Source organism: Heliangelus exortis, chromosome 16 (genome assembly GCF_036169615.1).
Source record: "Heliangelus exortis chromosome 16, bHelExo1.hap1, whole genome shotgun sequence".
In the NCBI taxonomy this organism is placed as follows: Eukaryota; Metazoa; Chordata; class Aves; order Apodiformes; family Trochilidae; genus Heliangelus; species Heliangelus exortis.
This window is the reverse complement of record NC_092437.1, coordinates 10,959,457-10,985,437: the sequence shown is the minus strand read 5'-3', so window position 1 is coordinate 10,985,437 and position 25,981 is coordinate 10,959,457.

Here is a 25,981-nt window from a genome sequence, read left to right as displayed (position 1 = left end):
GAAGTCTCCAGGGATTTGGCCAAAAGGCTCAGGACCAGTTTGTTCATTTGAAGGCAGAAGGGGCTCACCCCAACCAGGGGCAGCAGGTGCTTCCACGAATCCCTCTTCAGCCATCACCCTCCTACCCTGCATCCTGAACCAGGAGACACTAAACCCGCCACAGACTCCATCCCCTCCACCCCAGATGCCATTTTATCATTTGCCCAGACTACCAAGTGAGTGCTCCCACATCAGTGAAAAATCAGGCATGTCAGAGGTTGGGTGTCCCTGGCCTGAACCAAAGTCCAGAAGAATAACATACTGAAATTCCTTGCTTGAGCCTGGCCTGGTTTCTTTTCTGATCAATTTAGAACTTAAGGGAAATAAATCAAGTATTTGGATCCAGGAAGACTAAAAGGTGTTTCCATAAACTCAAAGCAGGTCTTGGACAAACCCCACAAATATTTTTTCTTATCAATGACCACTCAGGCCCTGCTGAGTCTCACAGGGAAATAACCCTATGTGTCCCACTGACAGTGGGAGACTGGCTGAGCTTTTTGATACACCCCTTCCTTTGTTCTTGCAATACTTGATGATTTTCTCAAGAATTCTTACTGCCATATGAGAAATAGAGCTGGTCAGGAAACAAGATATCAGCTCCATTCAATTATTTAAGTTTGGGAATTTTTTCCATCTGGAGTCAGAAATTAGCTCCATGTCATGGAAGTGAAATTCAACTTTAATACTGAAATATGTCATTTCCAGAATGAATTGCACTCTCTCAGATGTCCAAAACCCTTCCTAGAGGACTATAGCAAGTGAAACAGCCTTGATCACTACAGCCCAAACCTGACAAAATTTTCATTGGCTTTAGCATTGCCTGTCACTGCCAAGCAGAGTGAAAAATAGCATCTCAGTAATTTTGCCATTACTACTCTGTGCTGAAGAACCACATTAATTTTCAAATCTGTCGCAGCCATTTGGCAATTCAAGACCTTTGAGATCCAAAAGGCTGTGAAACCCGTGGGCCTCTGGAAATTTATCAGGTGAGTGTGGAGCTGGGAGCTCAGAAACACCATTTTCCCCCAGCTCCAGCATCCTACCCTACAAGGATGCTCCCAGGCACACTTTCTTGCTCCCTTTTATCCTGCCTGAGCTGGCCAGCCCAGTGACTATTGGACTGGACTCACTCTTTGCCTCAGGTTCACAAGTAATTGAAACAAAAATGGGATGGAACCTCATAAACCAAACTGATTTCTAACAAGACTTGTTTGCTTCCCATGGGAAGTTCTCAAAATTGAATCGTTTCTATAAAATATTTAAACGCAGCAAGTCAGCAAGTTCTAATGGATGAAAAAAAATAAAAATTGTTTCCTTGAGATTTTTCCAATTTACTTTAATTTTTCCGTAACAGCTTCATCATTTTCAAGAACATAAGTCTAGTGCTATAGCAGTGCAGAAAACCTCAAAACCAAATGTGAGGACACCCTATTGATTGATACACAGTCCAGAAAAATGTCCAGTTTTTGTTCTCATGGTTTTTAATTGCTAAGAGATGGCAGTGCTGCTGATTGATGCTATGGAATGCTACTTCTTTTCCCACATCTCAGTAATTGTTCTAATGACCTCCTTGCAACATATTGGTGGAAATGTCAGGAGATTTCATGACAGATATAAAATTCATGTGATTGCCAGTAAAGCAGTATACAGACTCCAAAAAATATCCCACAAATATTTCTCCACATTTTTTAATATAGCCATGTCAGGACTACTTGTAAGCTTTTGTATTTGTTACATGAGTTGGGTGCCCACATCCCACCAGAAAACAGGGGTCTCCAAGGGCTTCCAAAAGTCAACAGAAATTTTTGTATAACTTTAGCAAACAAACATTAGGCTCACATTTGCCAAAACCTGTGTCTTTTATGCTGCAACATATAATAAACACTAAAGACAAATATATTATCTGCATTACAATATCTATATGTTTACAAAAAAGAGTTTCCAGTGATCTCTATCTACCCATGTCATTAAACTCATTAAAGATACCCCTTCTTGTTGCATACCAACCTTCTGCACCAACAGGGTGAGTAGAAATAATGTAATGAAACATCCCCCCTTCATCCTGTGATGAGCAGCTCCCTCATCTATGCAAGAGGGGCACCTATGTATTTATTAGCTGCAAGTGAAATAAACCTTTTATAACAGGTACATTAATGCATATATAGTTACGTATACTGTAAAACCATTTCAGGCTCAAACTTGACATTGTAGGTTACTTAACATATTTTCTAACTAGTTTTTGGCTTTTTCCATTCTGATTCTCTTCATTGAGAGAAGAGAATCAGAGATCTGCCCTGCAATGCAGATCCTATCATTGTCCTCAAGCCAGTGCTGATTTTTTTTGTTCTAAGATTTCATGGCAACTCTCATTACTACTTTTTTTTTTTTAAGCTAACTCTTCAATAAAGAAATAAATACTAAATCAAATCCCCAGCCCTATTGTACAACCATTATTTCCTATGGTACAAAAGCTGTGCTCCCTGTGTTGTTCCACGTTGATGCTACAAGTGTTGTATCTCTTGCACTTCCTTGTAGCAGCTCCCACTCCAAGGAGCTTCAGGCAAATCTGCATCAAACACTGTACAGTCAGTCTGCCTCCTGACTAATTCCAGGAGCAATCAGTGAACTCTAGCAACACCTCAGTTAAATACAGAAGATACATCTAAGATTTAAGTCTAATAATTTACTTAAATTGGTGCTTCTGTTGGTCACACAGTTTGGAAGCATTCAGAGATGGTAGAACCATGTACGCCCAACACAGGAGTAAATGAACATTAAAGTGACAACAAGTGCATTGCCCAGGCAGACATTCAAGCCCAGCTTTAAGAGACATAAGCCCCAATTCATCAAACAGATCCATTCAGGCAGCCACTTTTCCTGTGCAGAGTATCAAAGTCCATTGTATTTATACAAAATTACAGTATCCTAACTTAACATCAGGAAAAAAAAAAACAACAACAAACTAAACAAACCAACCAGCCCAGAAAAGCAACACCAGTACAGCTGACCTGACATTTCACAAGCAATTGTTATGCATTATTTTACCTTCTTCCCAGTATAAACGGAAGTAGCAGGAAAGTCCAGCTTGAAAATGTTTGATATCCCATCCAAGACTTGGATCATTTCAGTTCTGCTTGCTTCATGTTCTACACCAATCACTAAATTGTGCCAGCACTATTTTTCCAAATTTGAAGAATCTTTGACCTTCGGTCCATACCTGCACCTGGATCTGATTGCTGAGAATGGGGCTCAGCTCTCTTAAAGATGTATTCAGGTCTTGTGTTTACATCCCATATAACTCCACAACCCAAAGAGTCTGCCATGATTAATGTGCTCCCACTGAAAGCCACAGGAACTGAAAACGATTTGCAACTGATTCATTAAATAGCATTCATCACAATAATTGATTGGTTAATTAATTATGGCCATAATGCAGATGTCATCTGTATTTCCATAGGAATTCTTTGGTAGTTTTTTATTTCATTCAGTAAAGCCTGGCCAGTTCACAGTACCAGCTGTGCTGCTGCTTCTCCCAGGGCAGACCTGCACCTCTGCATAGAGAGAGTGCATCCAGGGCTCTGCATTCTAGAGAAAGAACATTTTCTAGTGCTATGGTAGAATGACTCCAGAAGCAGCACCACCTCAACCTCCTCCAGTGCCCTTCATGACCAACACCAGATATCCTATAGATGGGATCCAGCCACAGCTTCCTCTAATCCTACACCTAACCTGTCCAAACAAAAAAACCTTTCCCTCATAGAGTATGTGTTGAGACATGGGTACTGAGCAGGGTGACAGCACCCACAGCACAGCTACAAGCAGGGAAAATTGTCATGAAACAGGCAATGCAGAAGCATAGAAATTCTCATGAAAAGCACCAAGGGAATCATTCCAGTGATGTACATCAAACAGGACCAGGTTTGGGGGATCTCATTTGAAACGACACACAGGAAGAATGCACAGCCAGTCTATCCCACTTGGATGGCCAAATCCAACTTCAGGTTACAAAAAACAGACCTGCACACAGACCTGCCTGGCAGCTCCTGGCAGTCTCTGCCTTTAGCACAGTTATGCTCCCCCAGATACAGCAGGTTTGGAAAGCTGGACTCAGCACAGGACAGACTGAACTCACCTGAAAGTGTGACAGCTCACAACAGCCAAAGGCAAGGATGTTCTCCCAGCTATATCTGATACAGCCAAGTTTGAGCTATGTGATTCATTTCTTAGCTCTGCCACAGGCTTTTCTGCATGGCCATGAGCAAAACCTTCCTTGCTCTGTGCTCCAGTTTTCATCTCTAAGACAGAGCTGATAGCAACTCTCTCTCCAAGGCTATGGGGAAGATGCTCTCACAATATTAATAACTCGGAAGTGCTTAGATATTACAGCTTTGGGGGACACAGACATACCCAGAGCCACGATCCACAAAGAGCAGCACAGAATGAAGAACTTGCTGAGGCTATGTTCTCCTTAGTTCTTCCTGAAAACCCTCTTTAATTTTTTTATTATTTTTTTTCCTATCTCCTGGTGCCATAAGCACTACTGGAGCACTCACACACGGCTGTTAGACAGGTGGCCACCTTAGGCTGAATCTTCAGCTCCAGAAAAGCAGAGTCAGCCCATTGACTTCAAATACACCCACATCAATTTGTACCTCTGAAAATCCAGTCCAACACCACCACCTTCTTCTGCTCAGAGTGACCTACATGTCCCCCTGGCTCTGAACAGAGATGTCCCTGCCCAGGAGGAGCCTGCATGAGCAGGGTGGGAAGGGGTCACTGCGTGGTCCCTGGCCAGGTCCTGGCACTACTCTTGGCTCATCAAGGAGCTGGTGGGTACTCATGGAGCATCACAGCTGTAAACACATCCAAGGGGTACACATGACCCTCTGCAATTTGTCAGAACTGCTTTTGTTTGAACTCGATTTTAAAAGGGGGGTGGTAGAAATCAGTAGAAAGCAACATAAGCTTTCTTTTTCATTCCCTCTCCCTAAATCTCTGATCTTAGACGGATAAAAACCAAGGAAGGAGCTGGAAAAGCTTTCTGAACTGGTACCCTAAAAGCACAGGAGGACTTACCAGAGCTCTCTAACACCAGATGAGAGATGAGGGGATGTCTTACCATTCCCCATCTCTTCCTTTGTTCTATCTTCTCCTCGACTGTCAGCTGTTTTGCACAGGGGCTGGCAGTGGGGGGAGAGGGAGAGGTGTGTGTGTGTGTGTGTGTGTGTGTGTGTGTGTGTGTACTCTATCCAGTTCAGGCTGGTTCCTGGCTCAGGGAAACATTTTATTGGATTTGTTACTCTTTGATGCTGATTAAGCCCATGGGGTAGAAAAAAGCAAAAGAGAGGGGGAGTTGGGGGGGAGGGGAGAGATGCAGTTTCCCTGTGGCTGCAATGTTTTTAATTTATTATTAACCATCTCTCATGTGTTATCTGACAGCTCTGTTGAATTCTGGATGCAAAGGAAAGCAGTGCCTGCATTTACAGTTTTCCAGGGTGTATGTCCCTAGTCTCCCCGAATCAAAGTCCGGGCTGTTCAAGGAGTTAACTTTGTAAATACTAATTTTAAACAAATAGATTAGTAGGAAATTAGTTCCCTAGGAGTTTGAAGGCTGAACTGTTTCAAGGCCAGGATTGCACAACAGAGGCCCTGGTGATAGCCCAGGAGTGGGGGAAAGACACACGGAGGAGCAGAGAGCAGGAAAGGAATTCTGCAACAAAACAGTCCCAGAACAGCCCAGGCTGTGCTTCCAGCTTCTTCTTCAGCTTTTGTTCAATTTGACCCCCCAAATGGCTGATTATACCAAATTTCTCTACCTTAAGTCACAGTCATTTCAGTGCCTGGACACAGCCCCACTACAGACACTGGTTATGTTTCTTTAGTGATACTTTTACCTTTCCAGATGACTTTCCAGGAGGATGCTCCCTCTAGGCACAAAAGCACCCATGTCATGATCCTAGGGGACCAAGCCTGGAGTAGCTCTGCATTTCCCAGCTCTGCTTCATAAATGTCAAAAGTCAAAACCAGTTAGGCCTGTCACATGGAAAACAGAGGCTGGAGATCTAGAGCCTTGTTCTCCCTTATCTTACACAGTCATGCACAAAGCACACATTAAAAAGCCCTCTAAGCACCAGCAGGCTGATTGGGTGGCATCTCATAGTTACAAGTGCCTGTGCAACCTGCAATGCTGGGAAACCCAGCCTATAGCTTCAGTTTTAAAGCCATCAGTGATCCCAGCACTCAGGGATCACTTTTGACCAGGGTTTCTCTGCAGGCAATGAGAACTGCCCATTTTTCCTGACTTCTCTGTGAAGAAATATAAAGAGAAGGCCAGAAACTCACTCAATAGTAACAAGTATGTGCTGCTGATGTTCATTACATTTTGTGTTATGCTGATCACCAACCAGATCTCCAAGACAAGGTGACTAGAAATGGACCTTTTACTCTTTGCAGAAAGGCATGGCTGATGTAAAATAAGATTTAGTATGAGAGAAAGCCAGTTAGATGGGTTTCCCTATTGCAGTAGGTACAGCCACAGGCTGAGACAAAAGCACAGCTACAAGGTCAACATCTTTGAGTATCTTGCTGCAGGCAAGCCCAAAAAATAACCACTTCAAATCAAACACCACCACAACTGGCATGAAGAAGTTCTGCTGCAACACATCTCTCTCTCCATCCTTGGGTCAACCCATTTTTCTTTTCCCATTAGGCTACTACCATGATACTTCTTAATTGCTGGTTGGTGCAAGGACAAGAGGTTAATGATGTGAAAGATGCTCTGCTACTGCTCTTAAACACTGCCATCTCCTGGGAGAGAGGAGATAAGGCACAGCTTCCTCTTCCGTCAGTGAGTTGGGTGTTACACATGGGTTTGACATCATCTGGGTGGACACCAGCAGCTCCAGAGCTCAGCAGGGGCTTCAGCCAGAAAGAGCCTGTCCCTAACCCATCTGGAAAGGACACTCTCTGTGTAGCTATCAAGAGCTTCACTTAAAAGGGTATTTTTGAAGGCTGTCTAAAGCACAGTGCCATACAACTCCACGTGATTTTAGGAAAGGGTGCATCTAGTGCACTATGCAAAGGAGTGCCAAAGCAGTGTCCTTAACTTCTCCTTCCCCCCTTGACCTCGAGGGAAACCAGAAATACAGATTTCACATGACCCCAGGCTCCTCTACAACTATTACTCCCAAACCGTCTCTATCTGTGCTGGCAAACCCCTTCACACCATGTTTTATCTCATTGCTAAAAATAAATCACTTGTAAATTGTTTTATAAATTATGTATAAGAAGAGACCTCATAGTCTAAGATGTGCTACCAGTGTATTCTACTTGGTAAAAAAAAAAAAAAAAAAAAATTAAAAGGATCTCCCAGGGTGGGAGGGGAGAGGGAATGGAGCACTTTTTATAAATAATATATTCAGTGGTCAAAGGAAGTTATCACCCTTTATGAAGTGTTTGGGATTCATTATGCAGAAAAAGTGTGGCACTGCTTCTAGTGTGCATGATATCAGGATGTGATTATTAAGCATTACAGCCACCAACTAAGTGATTATTGGTGTCATCATTTGTTTATCTAACCAAAACCTAGACTGCCACCTCTCATCAGTGGAAACAAACAGCTGATGTGTTTGCCTAGTGCCAAAGGAACGCTGTGGATTATTCCCAGAAAGATGATGTCCCCATCATTGTGGGTTTCATTTGGTATTCATTGTAATAGCACTGATCCTAATGAATTCATTTGGTATTCATGTGGATGTCACATGTATTTCTAGAGATGTTCTGCTGTAATTTAGCATGGGTTAATGGACACCTCTATTAAAGTGTTATTGAAAGTTTGACATTCAAATAACCCACTTTAAAAATCAGACAAACTTAGATATTAAAGCTGAAGGGAGAATGGGGGGAGGGAACTTGAGTAAGAGGCAAGACTGAAATGTCATGTTAAGAAAATAACATTTACCTGCCTGCTGAGAAGGGAAACAGTCCTGTCCCTTCTTCTTTCCTTCCTCCCCTGACTAACCAAAAGGCAGAGCCTCAGCTGTTTTCAGAGACTTTGTGACTGGGCCACTTTTTAGCCTGGCTGGCTGCTAACCTGACAGACCCTGCACTGGGGCAGGGAAAGGTCTTGGGGAGCACACAAATCCACAGGCTGTGTTTGACAGCACTGCCACCTGCTTCACAGCCAGCAGAGGCATCCCACCCCCGGTCATTGACCATACAATCCCAACAGCATCACCAGGATCCAGGAAAAAAGATGAAAGGAGCAGAAACAATTCTAACTGTCCATGTTTTGCAATTCTGAAACTAATTTTCCTGTGGTACAGATTCAGAAAACAGATGAACAGGATGGCAGGATTAGCTCAGAAAGTGGCAGGATGACAGTCCAGGATCTTGTGACCTAAATGTGCTACTGAACAGAGCAAATCCCCCATTCACTTTCCAGAAGTTGAAACCACTTATGCCTGCATTGCCAAATAACCTGGAGATGACAGAGAATCACCAGGTTATGACATTATGAAGAATAAATAAAGGACTTCTGACAGTGAAGAAGCCAATCCTTCCAGGTAGAGTCCCACAAGTGCTTTTAAGGACTCAACAAACACTGTATCTGTAATGTGCCTCATCACTATGTGCCAGTGCTGGAACAGATGAGAACAGACATGTGGTGTAAAAGTTTTGCTCAAATTCATTTCAAATGACCTGCACAGATATTAAGATTTTGACCAAAGGGAAAGTCTGAATTGGTAAGTAATGTGACCAGCTCCAACCTGATAAAAATCTCTGTACCACACCATCACTTTATAACCACACATGCAACCCATAGACAGTAATTGTTTATATTAGACACAGAGACACTATACCACATACTTGGGTAACATAATCATCACTTAAGCTGATATTTCACCGACCATGAAATAAATAGTAAGCCACAGAATAAATTGATTTTTTTTTCCCCTGCATTGTAGTAACACCACTCAACTCCACCCAAGCTCATGCAGCCCCGTTGTTTCCACGATTAAGTGGAGCATTTGAAATACAAGAAAGCCAAGAAAAATATCCATCATGCAAAATACGTGAGGCTGTGGTAAACTCAGAGGTTTGAAATGCCACTTGTTGCTCAGCCTTCTGGCTTTTGTGAGTACTTCCATTATACAACACTCATGGCAATGCAAACTTCATCTTTTGGGGGATTTTATATGTTCATGCCTGCAGATTAAATTGCCAGCTATAACACAGCATGTGCTGTTTGTGGCCATTTTCCTAACTGCTACTTTGGGAACAAAATACACAGATGCCTAATGTAAGCTAACCTCCTCCCATTTTCTTGCAAAGGTTGAAATTCAACACTGTGCAGAGGTTCTCCACAAGCCTGTTTATTAAATCCCACTGAAATGCCTCAAATAGGAGTTAATTAGGATTTAAGTGGTACATAACTTTATGAAGGCCATTAAACAGCTTCGACCTTTATTATCTCAGTGCTTTTATTTGCACATTTGTGCTTGTTTTTTTCTGATAAAATACCTCGCTGTGTTTTCTCCCATGTACAACCAATATCTCTTTGAGAACATTAGGACTGAAATCCTAACAAGTTGGTGCCAAAATTCCCATGGACCACAGGAAGGGGAGACTTGCCCAAGCAGATCAGATACCTGCTGTCACCTCCTGAAGCTCTCAGATGTCATGGGGACAAGGACTAATTGATTGAGAGACACTTCCAGATTGCACAGACAAAAAACTTCCATGCAGTGACATCTCCAAGGACAGACTTCTCTCTCTCTCAGAAAAAGGAAAGTAAGGTTGAGAGATATGTGCTGAGAAAAGAATGAAGCTTTCCTCAGCAGAGGCTTGCATGACTTGAGATGCCTTGCTTTGTGGCCAGCCCGACTGACAAACTTTCCCTGGGAAAAAATAAGAACTGTCATAAACTTCATTATCTTCTACACTTAATTGCAAAAGATACATTTCACATTAGGTAAGACCTTAGTATTTGGGAACTAAATGCTAAATGCTTGGCCTTTACCCCATTCCTGCTATATCTTGCTTTATAAGAGGGAACTATACAGCTTGATGTAGCAATAAATAATTTTCATAAGTTTTATTGCAGTGCTATGTGCCACTAATGGACCATTTTGTACTATTTTCAAGAGAGGGTGGTAGGCTGAATCACAGAGCAGCCATTACTGTTTCATTAAAAGCAAAAATCTCCTTCCTATTCCATTTCAAACACCACTCAGCTTGCTTTGAGCATTTCTCATCTCCCACCAAATTATGGGGAGACCCAGCTCTTCCCATCCAATAGTAATGGTCTCAACCTCCAGCCCTTACAAGGGGCTGTGTAATTGGGCACTGTGCTTTTGAGGTGTTTTAGTACAGCCACAGCTCCTGACCTTCAGCCAGCAGGAAGAAAGAAAAGACCTTGCCCAGATTCAGCTAGAGAGGCTGCACACTGACTGAACTTCTCTCATCTGCATTTTTCCTCGAGATTAATGAGCAACAGGGAAGGTCTCTCAACTTAAATGAGCTGGAATAAAAATCTGAAATAAGCCTTGCCTATTAGACAGTGTTGGAAAGATTTTCAGGGAAAGTCTTTCTCTGGCTATTTAGCTCTGTGCTTCAGGAGCCCAGCTAAGATCCAGCAGGTGCAGGTTCCACATCCACCTCTGCTCCTGGCTCTTCTTGCTTTGCACATCCCCACTTTATCCCAGCCCCTCTGTGCTCTCACTCCTTGAAGACATTGACTATACTGTAATACTTCAAACTGCAGAAATTGGATATCCTGATTTTTTATGGAGCCTCAGGTAGCTGCAAAGATCTCAGGATGACCAAATGTAAACCAACACCACCATACAGCCTACTTTTATTTGCCTTCAGATCACAAAGACTCTAGGGTAAAATTAGATCAACTTTTTCTGTGTATACCTGAAGTGAAAAAATCCTTCTCTAGTCAAAGGTCTCAGTTGTTAAATTAAATTTATCATTATTTTAGAGTTATTTTAAATGCAAATAGCTAAAAAAAAAAAATCAATTTAAGGAATACCAGATTTTCTAAACTAATTAGTTGTAATATGCCACATCATTCAATATCATACTGCACAAAGTTAACTTGTGCAAGGCAGCCAGAGGATGTGTCCAGAGAAGGAGAGATCTATCAATACAACCATGGCCCTAATCACTGTCCCTTGTCTATGCTGTATTTAGCACAACTGCAAACCCAGCAGAGATGGAGAGCAGATGCAAACTCAGATCAATTAAAACCCAGTGACCTGGCACAGGGCAGCTCCCAGTGAAATACACCAGGTCCTGTTCAGGCACTGGGAGAGGCTGAGTGTGTCACCTTCCTCTGCAATTCTAATGGATTGTCATCCATACAGAGGATATTGGGTTGGAAAGCCAATTTAAAAGGATGACCCAAGATCATATAAATCAGCCCAGCTGGGCTGCCCCTCATTACACCACACTCACCTGAGGGCAAAATATTCTCTTCAGTGAGAGGAGAGATCTGCCATGGCCAAGCTTCCTCCTCTCTCAGTCACTGAAAGGGATTAACCACTCCTCTCCCACCTCTTGGGGAAAGGACAACCTCAGCACAACCCTGATTTTTGCCTCATTTCTGCTTATCTATGTTTTGTGGCAGATGGAAGTTCTCCTTACAGGGCAAAAACATAGCAGTAAACTATACTGACCACCCCCACAACATCCTGTTCCAATCAATAACATTTTAAAGCTCTGATAAATCATAGGATGCCAGGTTGGAAGGGACCTCAAAGATCATCTGGTCCAACCCTTTTAATTAGGAACAGGGTTTAGATGAGCTGGCCCAGCACCTTGTCAGGATGGGATTTAAGCATCCAGCTTTGAGGAATCCACTACTTCCCTTGGGGAGACTATTCCAATGGCCAACTCTTTTCATAGTGAAAAGTTTTCTTCTGATTTCCAATTGGGAAACAGGAACAGTACCAGAAACAAGGCACAAGAACTGAGAAAGGCACTTTGCAGAAGTTAGATTTGGGAGGTTCATCAGCAGATGGGCTACCTGCACTTTCTGCTGTGGTTGTCTCCAGGGCTACATCCCAGCCAGGTACTTCCAGAGGCAGCCTGAGACCTACCACACATGATCTGCTCCCTGCAGAGGCTGTGGCTGCAGAAAATTTAGGGAACCAGAGGCACATTTCATTCAAAAAGGAAACTGGTCTGTGCCTACTTAAAAGCAGATTACTGATCTATAATCTACAACCACTAATGAGACTTAGAACAACTCAACTGCTACATATTTCTTAGCATAGCTTGTTTAGCCATGAAATACAAGAAATAAGCCATCTGAATTCATTATCACATATTTTACAAGGATGGAACAGTCTGGGCCTCAGCTTGTTTGGTGCATGCCTTTAGCAGACCTTTTCATTCCCATCCATTTTAAATTTAGACCATGCATGTTAACCTCGTTTGATATCTTTGAAGTAATAATAATAATAGTAATAAAAACTATGTCTGCCTGTCTTGCATGCAAAAACATTCATTATTTTTGGTTCCCTTTGGGCCAGATCCAAAGGTCTTCAAATCAACAGGAGCTTTTCCATTTATGTCCATGGGCTTTGGATCAAACCTCTAATTATAATTGCATTGCCCCTTTAAGATGCAGGACCTTCTCATTTCCCCTGCAGGCTTCTGCTAGCAACTCATGGATCTGACACAAGGCTGTCTTAACACCTGATTAAATATTAAACCAGAGGTGGGGGCCTCACTCTTTTATGATCCTTTCCCTAGAAGCTCCTATTAGTAAATCACAGTCCAGCACAAGAGGAAATGTGGCCATTCCATTATCCTCAGTTCACGAAGGAGCATTAATTCTTAATAAACTGACCTGATTATAATAATACTCCAAGGATGCAAAATAAGGGGTAGACAGGTTTACTTCCATGTCTAAGATTAAACACATGTATGGTACAGGGAGAAGAGGTAGGAAGGGAGGGGCTAGGAGTGGAGGAAGGGACGTAAACTGTGGCTTGAAGTCTCAGCACAAGAGACTACATTAAAAATGTGCCATTAAGTTTTTCTGTGCATCATTCACTATTAGTTTGTTTCTAAAAGAAAACTAATATATTTTTCCCTCTAATTTAGAGCAGGGCAACCCTAACCCCAAGAAATGGCTACATCATACACAGCATTTCAGACTTCAAAGTAAATAGTTATCAAAGGTTTGAGATAAAACTCTGTATTGTCATCCCAAAATGCTGGGTTACACATACATGACTGTGCTGATATATAAGGAGCCTCAAGTCCAAGTTGAAAACAAGTGAGAGGTTACTTCAATATCCTTACAATGGTATTCCTGCACTTTTCCCCTCTTACAGGCAGTGATGGTGAACACAGGACATGCTGCAGGCCACACACTATTTTATTCTTGCTGTCAATCTGGGCAGCTGTGTTAGCAACCTCTTTTAACTAATTTCCCACTGCTGCAAGCAGGGCTGGAAGGTCTCTGGGGTACAAACCATTGCCAGCAAATGATGACATAAGTATCACTGCAACATCTTCTGCAGTCTTACAAAAACCTAAGGGGTACACATTGGTTTTTACTGTGCCACAGCCCACAAGTCCTTTCACATCCCAGCCAAATTCACCAAAACAGCTCACAAGAGTCCCCAAGCACCTTTGTGACATGCTGGTGAAATACAGAAGTCATTTCAAGCTTTTCAGCTTGTTCACATGGACACCCAGAAGAGGAGCCCAGAACATCCTATGGGCTGCTCGGATGCTTCCCACTTATGGCATTTCTTGTAAGAAAGGAAAGCAGATCAGCAGGCTGCCCTGCTCTGGCATTGTGACACCACTGCATGGCATAATGTGGCTGATAAAATAGAGAATTTGGTACAGAAAATGGCTTGATAACTGTGCCCATCATACAGGTGTGCCTAAGGGCAAGAGGTAGCATGAATTCAAGCTTTCCCAGCAAGTCCTCCTCTCGTGGTGGCCCTCCCTCCAAATTATTTCAATATGTGACAAGTTCAGACTTAAGCAGGGGCTCATGCTTAGAAAATGATATATAGGCATGGCCATCAATGAGAACAGGCTTCAGATGTTATCATAGGAGAGAGCCATTCCTCTGCCATGAGCAGTAGTGATGCTCCTTGCTGATAAGAGCAGTTAAAACTTTATAGCACACCGTAGAGAAAAGCTGCTACAGCTTCCAAGGGTGGACACACAACTTCTCACATGCAATTTCCACACTCAGCTTCTCCCAGAAGCATTATTATCTTTTTACTATAGCGACCAAGCCACGCAATTCCTCAAATCCTTTCCAAATGTTAATGAAATCAAATAAACCAGCATAGACTTCAGGGAATTGTACAGAAATAGCAAGCATTTAAGAGGAACTAAACATTGGAAACCTCTCTGGAATCAACTTCAACTCTGGGAAAGGCAGGATCTCCTTTTTACATGGGGAAAGCCTCAGGCTGTTTTAAATTTTGAAAGAAATTTTGATAGATATATAAAAAAGATCAATTATAAAGCAAAGGTATTTGAACCATTTGATGCCGACTCATTATCCAGTTATGCCAGATCTAAATTTAGAGATTAAGACAGAGGATTTCAATGTTTCTATTGAAGCTTAAGCAACATCACTGGCTTGATTTTTATTTTAGTTACATTGACACACAGAGCTTAATATAAATAGATCTTTTTTGTCATCAAAGGCACTAAAGTGAGAACCCTAAAAAGCCATAGGAAAAAACGCTAAGTACATTTCTTAATTTCAATGAATCTGGAATACTGAGAATTCCTGGAATGTCAATAATACCATTTCAAAACGACAATGTTAAAAAAACTGTGTTGTTTTGTTTTTTTGTTTCCTATCATTTGTATTTGCAGCTGGAGTAACTAGCAAGAACAGGACCATTCCCTATTCTTTTTTGGTTACCTGCTAACGTTAGGAAATATACTACCCGTTAAGTCAAAGCTCAAATGAAATGAAACGATGGACTTCTTTTAAAAGGCATTTGAGTGTGGTACTGCCCACACCTCCACTGTTTGGTTTTCAGGATATTCCCACCAGGGTTCAGCCATTTCAGGGCCTTGTTGAGTCCTTTGCAGGCTGGTCCCAAAGGTACTGGCTCCCTATATTTCAGCTGAACTAGGTTTAAACTAGCTGCCCACATGCTATCACATTTTCCAGTGCTGTGCAAACTTCTCCATCTGCTTTCCCAAGGGAAGATACACAGCCAACATACACAAAATACAAACACCAGAATATTCATGGACTTTGAACAATCAGCAAGAAAAAAGTTGGAATTTTTTCTCCTAATTGTGTTTTGTTTTGTTTTCACAGACTGAGGCTAGTCACCATCTGTAACTCTTGCTGACCAAAATGAAAAGATTTTTGAGGTATATCAGACCCACTATTTGGCAGCACAGAAAAAGATGCTGTGAGGTTACTGAACAAGGCCTGAAACCCAGCAAGCCACCAGGATTTAGCTGTGAAGGCATCTTCTCATTTAGTTCAGTGGACTCTGGAACACAGTAAAAGTAATAAAGGTCTCTGCAACTCCACCAGGGTACAAACCCACCCAACTCCTAGTGCAGGAAAAGCAGCTTGACAGTGAGTGTTACCCTATTCTGGGCTGTATTTCTTAGCTTAAGGGGTCCCTTTAAGAGGTCCTTTAAGAGGTCACAACTTTTACACAGGACTGTCTTCAACACATCTGGTCTGAAGGATTAAAATAGAGGCAACTGCTCTTCTGCAATAAACTTTTCTGCTCGTTATCTCAGAGCCTATTCAAGGTCTCATAAATAACATTGGAAGGATTCCACTGAAATTGCAAATATGAGTAAACAGAGATTTCACTCCACCTCAAAAAAGATAATTGTTCCATTATCAGTATTCCACACTTACAGAGAGGGAAACCTATGAACATACCAAACCTGGGATCTGTGAAGAACTGGTGCCCTCTTTTGTTGTCAGTCTAACCTGGTGACTAATTAGGATTTCATTTTATTGCTGTAGCTAAAATATATTTTTTTTAATTCCCCATATGCAATCCTAAATAATGATAATTAACTCCTGAGGTGATATTATGTAACAGGACCAGGAAAACTGCTAAGCATTTGAGATAAAACACCACTGAGATATTTCTAAATCAGCTTTAAAGTCATTAAGCCATCAAACTGCAGCACAAGAAGCAGGTGCAGAGCCTTCTTCACTGCTAATAGCTCTTTTGGAAACCCAAAAGAATCCATGAGATCTTTCACTTTCAAAGGGGCTGAACCATCCACCAAGGATTTCATTTCATTTAAGGGCTGTGCCACTATTACATACTGGCAACACCTCACCTTTGGAAGAAAGAAAAAGAATCTGTGTGGCTGAGATATTCTTCCTGTTCTGCACATGCCTGTGAACTCACACGAGTTTTTCAGCTAAGCATTGAGTAACTTCCCACATAATTCACATCAGCAGCAAGGAACTGAATTATTTGCTACTTGTTATATGTATTGCAAACCCCAACTCAACTTCCAGCTGAATTATTTTATTATGATCAGCATCAATATGATTGTCTGTTATATCTTTGGGTCCATTATGTCTTAAGCAAGGGTTCAGGTGTCCACTCTGCCTTGTTCTGCAAAAGACAAAGTCTGCTTGACCAATTTAAAGCTGCACCTTCTGCTGTACTTTGGTGCTTGTGAAATATTTAAACACAACTGCTGAACTGAAGGATTATAACTTATTACAAATTTATGCTTTCCCATAGTCTGAAGGAATTTCTCAACACATTTTTTCAACAAGTGATTTTGGAAAAAAGACAACTACCATATATAATAAAGTTACTAAAAATAAAGACACTTGCTTATAAAAGGCATCCACACTAACCACACATTTCTATTCTCAAAGTCAACTGTGCTTAAAGAAATTTTGACAGGTTCTACCCAAATTTCTTCTGCCAGCCCAGTTTGGTACCAACTACCAGTTTTAAAATGTGCATAGTTTACTGTGCATAGTTCCAAGCAGATCAAGTATGGAACAACATGGGGTAAGATGGCAATAAATTAGCAAATTAGAAAACCTGAAACTTTCCAGGGAACGAAAGAAGACAATAATTTCACAAGAGATAAAGGCCAAGTCTTCAGCTACATCGTATCCAGATTTTAGATCATATTTTAAACTTGAATTTTTCAAACTTGAATTTTTTGGGGGAGGATAAGGACAACTAAATTTCAACCCCTGGACAACTTCTAATCTAGTTTCGTTTAAACACTTTAGCCTCCTCCATCCATCTTGTTTATAAAATACTACTGCATAATTCTGAAAAATTAATTGTTTCCTTCAAAAGATGAGTCCATTTGATACTCTAGTTCATATATAAAATAATAATAATAATAATAAATAATAAAAATCTGCTTTCTCGTGAAATAAAGAAATTTATGGAAAGGAACCAGATTTCAGGTCATTACTTTAACAGTATTTAAATCCAACAACATGAACAACTCCAAATCAGTTTTCAAGTGAGTTTGTGTCACCATTTACCTTTCTCTAGAGTTCACCTTCACCTGACATTTAAGCAGATGAGCACAACTCTTATGAATGCTCTTGGGATGTGAACATTAACCTCATGTACTCCAGTAGCTATGGAACCTGGTTCCATTTTCACAAATCAGACTGGAAAAACAACCACACACCAAGGCATTCAAAACTGTTCTTATATTTCACTTATGATGGCAGAGTGTTTCCCAGACAAATGCAGAATTTTTCACTGTCTGTAGAAGTCACTTTGAATCAAGAAGCTCTTGAGATACATGTATACAAACATCAAGTAATACAAAGATAAAACATCAAGTAATCCAAAGATATAGGGTTTCTCCCAAGGGAGAGAACTGCATTAAGAAAACTGACCTCAAAGCTATTTTCTTCCACTGAAGATGATTTCAAATGATTTTGAAATTTCAATTTACATTTTGTTTTGATTCACTGTCACTGCAGTTTTATAAGCCAACATCAAGTGAGATCACAAGTCAAAACTAACAAAAAAAAAAATAAAATTCAAGCACTAGCTATATAAATATAGCTTGGGTAAATACACAGGCCTTTTCTTGCCCTTTTGTATGGGAAAATTCATTGTATTATACTCAGTAGCCTGCAGAATATTGAGCCAATACCTGATGTACCTGATATAGGTGCATTACCAACGACCATGCTCAAATGTTTAAGTCTTCACAGGCTTATTTAGTTCATCAGCCTTTCATTACTGAAAATAAGATAAACTTTAAAAAAGGAATGAGAAGAGTTAACCAAAGCCATAGCATGCTCTGTTTTTTCCTGATCACGTAGACAGTGACCAAAAATAGACCAAGAGCTTTAGCATCACTCGTGTCTTCTTGCTAATTGGAGTGTTTTAGATGCAGATGTTCTTCACTTCCAGAAGCTAATATTTTTCTGAGGAGTACAAAATGTGCTGCTTTGGCATTTCTGAATGCAGTAAAACTTTGATTTGCTGTACTGAAGGAAGTATCAAATACAAGGAGTAGTGCTTGCTTTTCCCATGATCTATCACTGTGAGCCTTTTAACTCTCCTAAATTCCACTTACACACCAATGTGTGTGATATCAGGCACTGAAAAAGAACCACGTTTGAAACCTGACTGCTAATTAAGAAAAGCCACTGTAATTTATAATACAAATAATCAAGTCAGGAATGCCCTTCCACTCCATGAAAAATTCTGCTCTAAAAATCAATAGCCAAATGTGGATTTGAATCCACACCCTCAATATTCCTCTACTTCATGATATGGAACAACTGCAAGAGATCTGAAAAGTCCAGGTTTGTTTTCTCTAAGCACCTACACATTCAAACACTTATTTCATCTCCCTAAAACTCTAATCCATGTCATTGCTTTCAGTATTTTCAGACAAAGTTGTCAAAAGACTTATCAGTCAGGGGTTTTAGCACACTACATATAAACCACTACAAAACAAAAATGAAAATCCAGAATATTGTTCTAACAATGGATAAACTGGTAGCCAAAGGACCCACATTTTCATTCAATTCAGTTTTCAAATCAGCATGGATATTACAAACATCACTGCAATAAGATGATGGAATAATAGAAGCTATACCCTCACTCTGATGGTAGATATTTTATGTACTAACAGTTACATTGATGTCCACATCTGTCAGTGGCCTGCTCAAAGTGATTTAAAGCAGATGTTTCGAGTGTGGACCCAGCTACTTGAACCTGAAAATGAACAGGATTTGCACTTCTAGTTTGGATTTGCACTTGTAGGTCAGTTATTCAGAAAACGTGGGTACAGGGTGAGCAAACATCCATTTGCAAGTGAAAATGATTGTGAATAAGGGAAAAGACTGAAAATGCACTTTCAGGAGCCCAAACCTGAATTAGTGTTTTTCAAATCAAAGGGTAATTTTATTCTCAAGTGTGGGCACTTACTAAAGCAAAAGTGGTAGAGGGCTTTTAAAATAAAAGTAGTACAGCAGGAGTACTTCATGTTTGGTTAAATTTGAAAGAAAACCACTCAAAGAGCAATAAACAGACCTGAATATTTCTTTAAAAATTAAATCATAAGCAGTACACACTTGAAGTTAATAAGAAACAATTATGATTAGTACTGGCATCAGGTCCTTTGAAAAACATACATACAGCTAATACAGAGTATAAATACAGCTTCTGCTCTTAAGATGGACATAGGAGGAAGACTTCAACCATATGGCTTGAAATACCCTCAGAACCTCCTGATTTCTTTGCTTTTAAACCCAGAGATATTTGGATGCTTCAGTAACCAACTGCCTGAAGAAAACACTCATGCTTATTATACAGCCACCAAATTAGACATGAAAATGATATCCAAATTGCATAAAAAGCTGTAATCCAGATTCAGATCTCTTTGAAAATGCCAGCAAGGATTTCACTTTCCAAAGCATCTCTCAGTTCCCATTCAGCTCAATTGTAATCAGTTGTGCTCAGGACTTTCCAAAAAAACATGATCAACGCTGAGAATGCTTTCAAAACTATGTCCTTTGTAGTACATTTATTCTATATGTTGAATTATATGCCATAAAGTGGTTCTGTCAGGCATTCAGAGCACAGCTGTGATGAGCAAGAGCCCATAATTAATTCTGTCCTTGCTCTTCATAAACTATTTGCCTTGCCTAATTAGAAAAAAACACAATAGGAGTTACAAACATTTTCACCATTTCCAATTGGCTAACAAAACCACAAGAGGAGCCAAGTTGCCTTTCACTAGCTGCAATGAATAATGTATAGAAGGACAAAGTCCCAAAGTTTACCCCATTCTGTGTTGTATTGTTCACACTGCCTTCCCCCCACCCTGTTTCTCATTTTATAAAGCAGTTCTGAAACCCACAGCAGATATCTGGACCTTTAAAAACTTACAGAAATCATTTCTCTTTGCATTCTTCCTAATTTTTCAAACTATTTTTTTCTTTTTTTCTGTCACAAGCGTGAGCTCAACCTCCAAAGTCCAGCTTTGCAGAACTCAGTGAATATCCCACATCAGCAAATTGTCCCCAAAGCAGAACTCTCAAATGCCAAACCAGCACAACATGCAAAGGCATTGATGGCCTTAGAGGTGCAAGGAATCACCAGAGTTCAGCACGAGAGGAACTCTTGTGAAATAAACACAGGTTTAGAGGAACCAGGAACAGCTCAAGAAGTAAGGATACAGCAAACCTGGGTTGGAACCAAACCTTGCTGCTGCAGGGACATGAAGAACATCAAATCACCCTTAGCACACACAGGCTCTGTGTGTTCCTGCTGAACTCCACTAACTTACTCCAGCATCTGATGCTGGAGATAATCTGCATGTCTTCTGCATTTATCTATGTCTTTAACACTAACCATAGTGATAGAACTGGAATAAACCAACCATATTTTCAACAATCCTCTGATAAGCAGCTTGACAGATCCTATCTGAAGTTATCACAGAAAATAGCACTAAACCTGTAAGTCAAAAGACACACCCAGCTTTCCAAAAGCATTTTGTAATGTATAAAGAAACCTGATTCAGACAAAATTTCAGCTACTAGAACAGCTCACTGGTTGTTACCTATTTACTTGAGGGAGCTTGGGAGTAGCCCTCAGGTTCTTCAGCTCCATCATTTAAATGTCCACCCAAAACATGACATCCTCAGAAGCACTGTTTGAGTAACAAAATGGGAAATATCTTCATAATGTCACAGAAGGTTTTCCAAAACACCTTAAGTAGACATACAGTTGAATTATCATTGCTTTAAGTAAAAATAAAACCCAATCCACCGTGGTCCCTCAGTGAGGCAAAAATTAGGGAATTCTAAGGGGGGGTTATGCTGTAAATGTTACAGATGATGGATTGTATTTATCTGGTTTTGACACAGAGAATAACACCTTCTGAGCATGTTTTCTGGTGCCAGATGATGACCAGCAACCAGTCCAACACCTCAGGCTGCACAATGGGTTTGTAGGCAGAGCCTGCAACAGCTCCCTCTGACTCCCACCCCCAGGGAAGGAAACTGCAAGAAGAAAAAAAACCACCACAACAACAAAACATTGGAATTGTCCCAAATTACTCTCAACAGAGCCATCTCTCCCCTCCTGGCTTACACCTCTTAGCCAAAATTCTGGCTTGTTCACGCTAGGAATCAAAAAAACCCTATGGAAACACCTCTGAATCTGCTGCTGCCTTTCCACAGCTCTGGTAATGCCAAAGGAGCAAGAAGCTGCTGCTGCTTCTCCCCCAGAAGCCCTGCTCAGCTGAGCCAGGCTGTCTCAGGGTGACACTCAAGAGAACAAAGAAAACACAGCAGAAAAAAAGTCTATCAGCATTGCTAAATCAAAATCCTTCTCCATTTAGGAAATATCTTTTGCTAAGGTATTTTTGTTGCTGTTCTTTGATGAAGCAGATTCTTTGTTCTTAGGCAGCCTGGAGATGGAAAACCCTCGTCTGCTGCAGAGAAGCCTAAAACATTGCCAGTGTTTAAGCAGGTTTGTAAGACCTGGGGCTTTTGTTCAGCTCCTTGAGGAAGTCAGGACAAGCTGCCAAGTCTGGATCCTGACCTACACTTTCAAAACAAACAAACAAAAACGTTCAGGATGTCTCAAATAACGTGCATCCTTTGTTAAGGGAGAACTTTACCAAGCTTGATTTCACTTTCAAAGCTCAGGAGTGTGAAGGTTCAGCTGATGCATTATGTGCTTAGCAGCAGTGCAGGTTTCTCCTTTGAACCTTGAAGAGTTCTTCCAAGCAGGATGGTGTCAGTCATTTGGGCTTTCAGATTGGTAGATTATACATTCAGAGGCAGGCCTGTCATCAGATTAGTCAAACAGAGCATTTGACAACACTCGGTGGCTTTCCAGAAAGCATGAGCTGAGCTGAGCTGAGCAGTGAAGCTGATCCTTTCCATCAGCCAGTGGCAGCCATCTGCTGGCAGGTGGGAAGGAGGCAGGGAGGGCTATCAGGGCTATCCCAAGGTTACCCCAAAACCCAGGGCTTGTCCAGAAAAGGGCCACCTATACAAGAAGCACCTCAGTGCTCCAAGAGAGACCTGCCCTGCTTTGTTTTGTGTTAAATCCTTGAAACAGACACCGGAGATAAATGCGGCGAGGCCGAACGCATACTTAAAAAGTAGGGAAATATCATAAACCCTATCAGTCCTGGAGAATGGTATCTAAAGTCACAAGTCATTTTCTGGAATTCTGAATCTTATCTAAAGAGAGAAAGATTGCTGTTTCTTTAATCTACAGACGAAAAGGAGCCAGCTGTACATCTGAAAATCAGCTGCGTATTGATCCCGCTCCCGTTAATATTCATGAAGCTGGATCGTAAGGCTGGAGATTTTAACACAGTGCCCCCGGACTCTAAATCAATTCCTATTGATTTCGATTGGCTTCTCCCATCCAAGCATCGACCTTACCCCTCCCTTGGAAACATGCTCTCAAGGTCCTTTGAAACACACTTGCTGTATAATGAACTCTGAAGAATTGCATGTGCTTATTGGTGTGTTCTGTTCTTCTCCACCCGTGGAGCTTTTGAGGTGCTGGATACCATTATCTGATTTGATGTCAACATTTAAAAATTTGAACCTATGCCCCACAGGGCACCCATCAGTTTCTAGAAGCCAGGATCAACTCACTCTCTTCGTTTAGGTTTGGCTGAAAAGTTCAAGGCTAATGGGGATGTGGTCATCTAACAAAACTGCATTTCTTGACACTGCCTGCTTCCAGGAGAAATATCTACTGAAATGTTTCTGGTTTCTGTTTGGCAGATTTCTGGGGACCACAGCTAAAACAGGTTTACAGGAGTGGCAGATCTGCAGAGCAGTGGGTTGATGGGTGAACTTAATTTGCTCTTCTCTCAAAATGCTGGGCTCTTGGGTCTGACGTTGTTCTCTGCTGAACTTTCTAGCACCTGACATTCAAGTCTTTTCAGAATGTTATAGGGAGAGTTAAGGAAACTCAGAAAATAGGCAAAGCTGGTGGCTACAGGAGGAGTTTTTATCTAGATATTCAGTATTTCATCTTAAACACACAAAGCAGAAGCTGTGCTCTCATTTGTACCTTGCATACAAAATGAAGGAAAGCACATTTTAAAAGTAGACCTTTTCCAATCAAGCAGATAGTTTTCTGGGCTTTTAATTTCCCAGCTAATTGAAAAAAAGTATTAATATTAACAGTAGATAACCATAACTAAGTATGGAAGGCCTAGTTAGGTGACGTCTGAACAGGTCTCCACATAACCACAAAGCTACCCCTCAGCTTCACTTCTAACAAGCAATTTTATATTATGACACCAACCAAAATGTCAACCCCAAATTTGGTAAAAATGCAGTGTAATATCTGCCAGGCTTTCTTCCTGCATTCCATTATCCTCCCTTCTCTGATACTGTTCAATTAGCTGTGCCTATATCTTAGTTGTTTGCACATACAGTATTTGAAAATGATGCATTTAACAGCTAGTAAAAATAAAGATATTGGTTGAGAATACTATTATGACCAAACAGCTTCTAAAAACTTAATTATATAGCTTTTGCCATACATATTAAAGTCTAAATATCCAAACCTAATATAAAGCTGGTTTCTAGCTGCCCTCAGAAGGCTTTCATATGTAACTGATTGAGTTACATTTTGCCAGGTCCAATGGAACAGCTGGATTTTCCTTCCATCTTTCAAAAAAAAATGAATCAATAATACACCTTTGCAGTGGGAGTCAGATCTGAGGCTGACCAAATGTTATAGCTACAGACAGGGATACCATCCTTCCCAAATCAGGAGAACACTGTCACCATCACTCCAACATTGTTCTTATGATGTAGCTGACTAGCATGGAAATTTAGAATAAATAAACACTAATCAGGGTTATAAAAAATAAATACACAAAGGAAAAACTAAGCCTCTTCTGTTTTTCTTCTACAGTTCATTCTTGATACTGAGCACCAAGAAAATGCAGATACTGACCCTGTCCTGAAGGTTTACTACCAACTTCATTTCCTTTCTGTAGTGATAGTCCCATGATCATTATAAAAAAAAAATAAAAAAAAATCATGTCCCTTGAGAAAAGGCACCTCAGGCCAAGCCCTGCTCTCTCTGTGTAACACCACAAACACCTCCACTGCATCCAGGGAGGCATCCAAGGAATGGCTGAGATTTCAAAGCTGTGAGACAAGTACCTGAAGAGGACCATCTCTCCTCTGTAGCTCAGGGACACCAGGAAGGTTTTTGTTTGGTTTGGAGCTTCAAGCAATGGCTGTGAGTTTGGAGAAAATATTTGGAGTAGTTCTTATATCATAGAATCATAGAATTGGCTGGGTTGGAAGGGACCTCAGAGATCATCAAGTCCAGCCCTTGACCCACCGGTGCGGTTGCTAGACCATGGCACTGAGTGCCACATCCAGTCTCTTTTTAAGTATCTTCAGGGACGGAGAGTCCACTACTTCCCTGGGCAGCCCATTCCAATGTCTGATCACCCTCTCTGTAAAGAAATTCTTTCTAATACCTAACCTAAACTTCCCCTGGCACAAGTTAAGGCCATGCCCTCTTGTCTTGTTGAAAGTCGTCTGGGAAAAGAGACCAACCCCCACTTGGCTCCAACCTCCTTTCAGGGAGTTGTAGAGAGTGATGAGGTCTCCCCTGAGCCTCCTCTTCTTCAGGCTGAACAGCCCCAGCTCCCTCAGACTCTCTTCATAGGATCTGTCCCTTCACCAGCCTAATTGCCCTCCTTTGGACCTGCTCTAGGACCTCGATATCCTTCCTGAACTGGGGGGCCCAGAACTGGACACAGTACTCGAGGTGTCACCAGTCTGCCCATTCCCCAGGACAAACTGGGGAATACAGTACAAAACCTAGCCCCAATATCAAGCTAGGAATTTTTAGGTCAAGCTTGTTGGTCATACAACCCCAGCAACCTCCCCACAGAGAATTAAGCTCTGTGGTTACACACATCCCTTCCACAGTTTCCTGAGAGCCCAGTGCTAGATGCTACTTGCAAACTTGCTCCATTTCACTTTTCCTTATCACAGGGCAAGCTCCTGCCAGCCTCCCTCCCTCCTTCCCACCGTTTTCCCTTTCTGCAAGCTCCTTCCTGTCTCCCAGCAGTTTCTCCTATCGCTTTCCCAATCAGAGGAGGCCGGACATCACTTTGCTGAATGGGAGGAAGGCTCTGTAATTAACTGGATCCTTTGCTGTTTACATAAACACTTAAAATATACAGAGAGCTGAGAGGTCAGCTCCAGCTACATAGGGCAAATTAAACTGAATTCAAGGTGAGTATCTCAGCCATTTAACTAAAGAGGTGCTGCTCCTTTGGAAAAATGTTTCAGTTTCTCCTTGAATGCTACTGCTGTTGTGGATTTAAAAGGAAAAAAAAAAAAAAAAAAGCTTTAAATGTATTTAACAAACCAACCAACAAGCAACATAAGAAACAACAAAGCACAGCTGGCTTCTGA